Below are 5,571 nucleotides of genomic sequence, written 5' to 3' on the forward strand. Positions count from 1 at the left end.
GTTTCTGTTTGTGCCCATTGCCCCTTGTCCTGTTGCTGGGCACCACTGAGAAGAGTCTGGCTCAATTCTCTTGACAGCCACCCTTCAGATATTCCCTGAGACTTCACCATAAAATAATGACAATTCAGCCATTATTGGAGTATACCCCAGTATTGGCATAATCCATTGCTTGTTGGGAACATTAGTGTAACTATTGTGTTCCAGAAAATACAGCCTTCTCCTCTCCATAGCTGGGGTATCCTACCTCCCTTCTAACCCGTGCTCTGTCATTTAGGAATAGACATCGCCTGAAGAAGGCCACGCTTTGTGAATCACTAGACAAATTGGAAGTCAATCCTGAACCCTCGTGCCAGGTATTAATGGAGTATGTATGGTTAGGAGGGGAAGGAGGGTTTCAGCCATTATCCAAGGGGTAGGGATAGGAACACTTACGCTTTATACAGCTTTTGGTATAGTGGCCTATCCATTTTATGTACAAATAAACAAGTTCAATTAGACTTTTATTTTTGGCTTTCCCCTTGCAATGATTCTTTTCACCATTCAAACTGCTGTGTTTTGTTACAAAAGTCACTCTTTTCCTGCGGGTGTGAGCTGACTGTCCTCAGCCGATGTTTAAGTGGATGTTTTGATTTCTGATCAGAATAAACCTGGTTAGCCTTTCTCTGAGAGTCTAACTGAGTGTCAAAAACCGAACTTCTTCCCAAGCCTGGACAGCTTTATTAAGTACCACTGCTTCCTTATTTTACAGTGCTTTAACTATGTCTGTCTTATAATTACACTCTGGTATAATATAGTCATAGCTGCTGAGTACTGCCTTGATAATCACAAGTTATTTTGTAAACGGGCTGACCCAGTTGCCGTATATATCCTATAGGGAGTGCAGCTATTGCTAGAACTTCTTACTATTGAAAGTCCTGCAGACAGGCAGAAGTTTACTTGCATATGACCATACTTTGTAATGGTGGAAGGGGGAAAAAAAAAAAAAAGCAATCTTGCTTTCTGACAAAGGTACCAGTGTGTTAAAATACATGTGCTCTGCTCAGGAAAGTATTAACTTGAAAAAAGTTTCTCCTAATTTGGAAAGAGTTTATTCTACTTATTAAAGCAATGTGCTGAGTTCACACAGGTCAGCAAAATGCACCTGAGTTACTCTATAGTTTTAGACAAACGCTTTGTCTTGCTTGCCTATGTTTCCTCAAGAGTAAAATTAGAATAATGATCACTTAGTGAATAGTGTCATGAGGGTAAGCTGCTTCTAGGATGGGAATTTACCCCAGGAGAACCTTGTGTAAAGAGTCTGGCCATGGTAGAACTTGTACCTCTGCGTATTTCAGAGAGATGATTGTATGCAACAGTTGATGACGTTTTTAACACATAAAATAAGCTGTGGTAAATGACTGCATTCACTGTTCTGCTTTAGATGTTACAGACTTCAAATGCTGATAAAACCCTATTTGGTCAAAAAGTAAAAATTAAAAAAATCACAGGTATTTCTTAAACTGTAAATATTTTTTGAAATTTTAAAGTATCTGTGTGCATATTCCTCTACCACTCTGAGTCTGAAAGCCATTTTAGGATCATTTTTAAAAACAACAATCAAGAAAGTCTACATGTTTTGGAAAAGCTTCACGAATCTCAAAGGCTCCTTTGATGAGGGAATGACTGTGGTTTGCATGTTTTTTTTTCTTTCTTTTGAAGCACAGTGGATAATATGCAAAGAAAACAAGTGCTATGGGGATCTGAGATTGATTCCTTTAAACTCGGTTCTCTGACTTTTTGATTGTGATACTTCTTGTACAATCCCTTGGGAGTAGATCCTGGAAACAAAATCCTTCAAGAGGACTCTTTCTTCATTATCTCAAACACCCTTATCATAAATCCTGGTAAGAATTAAATTGTGTATATGGGCCAGATATTTAGGTGGATCTTCCTGTGCCTGCACAGCTGGGATAGCATGAAGAAAGGCATTTTAGTCTCTTCATTTCTTTCTCCTCTTCACTTTTCCTTGTCCTTTTCCTCAGGTGTAATCATAATGTCTTGAGTACAGAGAGGAAGGAAGAGACATGAAAATAGCTGAAAGAATTTGCTTGTGAAGACTCAGTCACAGCAGAGCACAGCTATGGTGTGTCCAAATGGTGAAGAGCATGACTGTAGACAGATGTTAGAGGGACATCACCACCACGCTTGCTGAGAACTTGCTTAGGGTTCTCTGAAGGGATAAGTATGAAATCAACAGGATAATGATCATGACATCAAAGTGTCTTTATATGTACTGCATTGAATTGTTCTGGGTGGAAGAGTGGGGAAAATTCCACCAAGTGAAATACTTATAAAAAATTGAGAAGATTCCCAAGAAGTGGGTTTGGCTTCTGTTGTCTGAGTCAGGTAGAGTTAGGCTGAGCCAAGTGTTATAAAATGTAGCACAGGGACCACTTCTTTCCTGGAAGAGGAGGAGGCAGGCTGGATGACCTCATACATTTTCTCATATCATAGCTAGGTCTGTGAAAACAAATGTCACCAAAAGCTAAAAAAGGATTTTTATATCCATTAGGTTTTCTGTCTGTGCTTGAAAGTACTTTAATTCATCCCAGGGCTCCTAAAGCTGTTTGTAAATATTTCATGGAGTTCAGAGGGTCTCTCCCACTTCAGCTGCTGTTCCTGCGGGTCTGATGTTTGCCTTATGGGCTGTTTCAGTAAATAGGCTTTTAATGGTATTAGGAGCAAAAACCACCTGAGGTCCAGAAAGTCTAAAAACCATTCTACTGCCACACGCAATGGCGTGTTGCTGCAAATATGTAATTGCAAAAGCATCGCATTCCTCAGTTTCCACTACAGTCTTGCCTTGATAAAAATGAATGGGGTCACTTGGCCCCCAGCTTTCAAAAGTGTCTGTCTAAAATGTGATTCCAGATTCAAGCACCTACGGAACTGGTCTAACTTTAGAATCTGTGAGAATATTGAGTATCTCCAACTGGTATCAATGGGACTGACCTCTGAGCAACGGCTAGGTAAATCCTATGCCAGCATACAGGGTTGCAGTCCCCTTTAGCCTTTGACTGATAGTGGTCTCCTCGGGACAGGACTGGTGAAACAGCATCTCCCTAGAGACTCTGTCATGCCTCTGCATGCAATAGCTGCTTCTCCAGTGATATTTGGCGTTGATCAGAATAATGTGAGACTGTCTGGGTACCCATGCATTGGTTTCTGCAGAGACCTGCAGGTGGGTTACGGAAAGCCTCACTTACGGAGAGAGTGGAGTGGTACAGCTGAAATGTGTTGTGCTGGCACCTGGGTGATCTTGTCTTATTTACAACCAGCAACTATTATGGACAAGGTACAACATTTCTAATTTCAATACTTGCATGTGAAGGGGCCTGTGTGTGACAGGCAGCATCAAGCTGCTGCTCAGAATATTTCCGGGGGAGCAGCAGGCAATGACAGAGATGATCTGAAAGGTGTGAGGGTATTGCTTTCAGTATTGAGCTGGCTAGTTAACAGAGAAGTTTATTATACATTTTTTTATTTTTATTTTTTTCTTATTTCTTTCTAAGATGTCATAGTTTATGCTGACTTTTTATCTAAGTAAAAGAGAGATGACTGGTGTTTCAGCTGATGTTACTTAGTATTACGTTTAGTTTGTGAGCATAGGAGCATTTATATGAGGGCTCCAACCTAAAGCAGTATTCAGCTGGCACATTTACTTCGGAGAGGAGCCCGTGAATGAGGCAGCGCAGATGCCACCTAGACAGACAACATTTCTTGTGTGAGTGGATGGGAGGTGACTGATATGCAGGCTGCATGTGAGGCAGCATGTGTTAGTTCTTGGCTGTCTGTCCTGGGTCTGTTTGGTGCAAGCGATGTGCAGGTAAGCATTGGTCACAAGCTCTAAACTTGACAAATCCTCTTTGAATGAACAGCATAAACCAAAAAGTATTAATTAGGCTAGGGAATGTCAGAGTTGTTACCGACAACTAGAAAGTAACACTGCAGCCTCTTTATTTTTCTCCTTTTGCACTTAGTCATTCTGCTTATACGCTGCATGTTTGCCAAAATACTGCTCCATTGCCTGACACCAATACAGCCATCGGTGTGATGTCTCTGTATTTTCAAACTCAAGTTGTTTGATAGCATCATCAAGTTTATTAATAAACATTAATGCCCTCTGAGGACAGATAGTAGGGTATTGACCAGGCATGCAAACCACTTAAAAATAAGATAAAATGAAGATCCAAGCTGGAGCCTTGCAGAATTCCCCCAGAGGGGGGTAACAGAAATTGTGTTCATTTACCAAAATGAATGTGTTTTCTGGAGAGAGAAGTCATATTATATTAAAAAGGAATAGCCACGTCTGAGGGCCTTTAGCATAACTGCAAGCTTCAAGCAATCCACAGGATCAAAAACACTGAGAGGCCATTGACCACTGCACCAGAAATTTTGCCTTTGGCCAAGTGCACACTTGCAGGAATGATGCGAATACATCAGCATGGCTCGGAGACTGTCCTAATTCCCACATGCATGGCAGGCAGCTTGCCTTTATAGGAGACACTAAATGTCTGTGAGACTTGTGTTGTCTCGGTGGTAGCGAGGATTAAAAGACAAGGATGGGTGATGAACTGTGATGCTGACTCTGTCAGCAGAAGACACTTATGTTTAGATACACAAGATGTGTGTATGTATATTACAACGTAAGCATTCATTTTAAAAGGTTATCCATCCGATTTGACCTGTCATCGAAGAACAGTAATTCTTAAAACTCCAGCAATGTAGGGTATTGCCCTGAAAAACCATGATGGGTCACCATGTGCTCTCTGTCCCATGTCAAAGCTGCGGTTTTTGTATTTGATTCATACTATTGATTTAGCCTTTTTGGACTTTTAAAGTTTTCTTACTTCAGGCCAATACTAACCCTAATGGACTTTTTCTGCTCAGTGAAGAGGCTAGAAACTGAAAGGTGCAGTTACTATCTAAACTGTTATTAGATCAGAGATGTAGAGGGTCACCCACCCATCTGTAGAGTGCTGGAGAATCAAATTACAGCAGGTATTCAGGCCAGGGGAAGCTCAGCTAGCCTGGATTTTATGAAGGAAAATCCTAAGACCGGAACGTCAGTGAACAGTCATTTTTCTGAACAGCAAAATAACTTGTTTGAGGTGGTATCCCTTCCTGCCCTTTCTTGGAACTCAGCCGCATTAGTGTGGTTTTGTGCCTAAACGTGATGGGTTTGAGTTATGAAATGTGATTATTCACATTGGAATAGTAATGTGAGGAATCTAAAACTATTTAGTCCTTAAAGCTGATCAACTTATCACTATCCAACACAAAGGACTTGGGAATCAGATATCCAAATGAGCTGAATGTGTTAAAGCAGAGACAAGGGACACTAAGGTAACATGAGGGTCTTGACTAATCTTTTTAAATGTGAGATTTGGTCCCAGTTTCAGTAAAGTACATCAGTTGGGAAAATCGGTGCTCCTTACTCCTTTGTTTCCCTACTTTCACCTGCTTCTCGTTTCCTAGGAGAGCCGCATCTTCTCCTCCAGTGTCCACTTCCACTATATTCTCTCGCCATCT

This window comes from Egretta garzetta, unplaced genomic scaffold (assembly GCF_000687185.1).
Source record: "Egretta garzetta isolate BGI_Z169 unplaced genomic scaffold, ASM68718v1 scaffold321, whole genome shotgun sequence".
Lineage (NCBI taxonomy): Eukaryota > Metazoa > Chordata > Aves > Pelecaniformes > Ardeidae > Egretta > Egretta garzetta.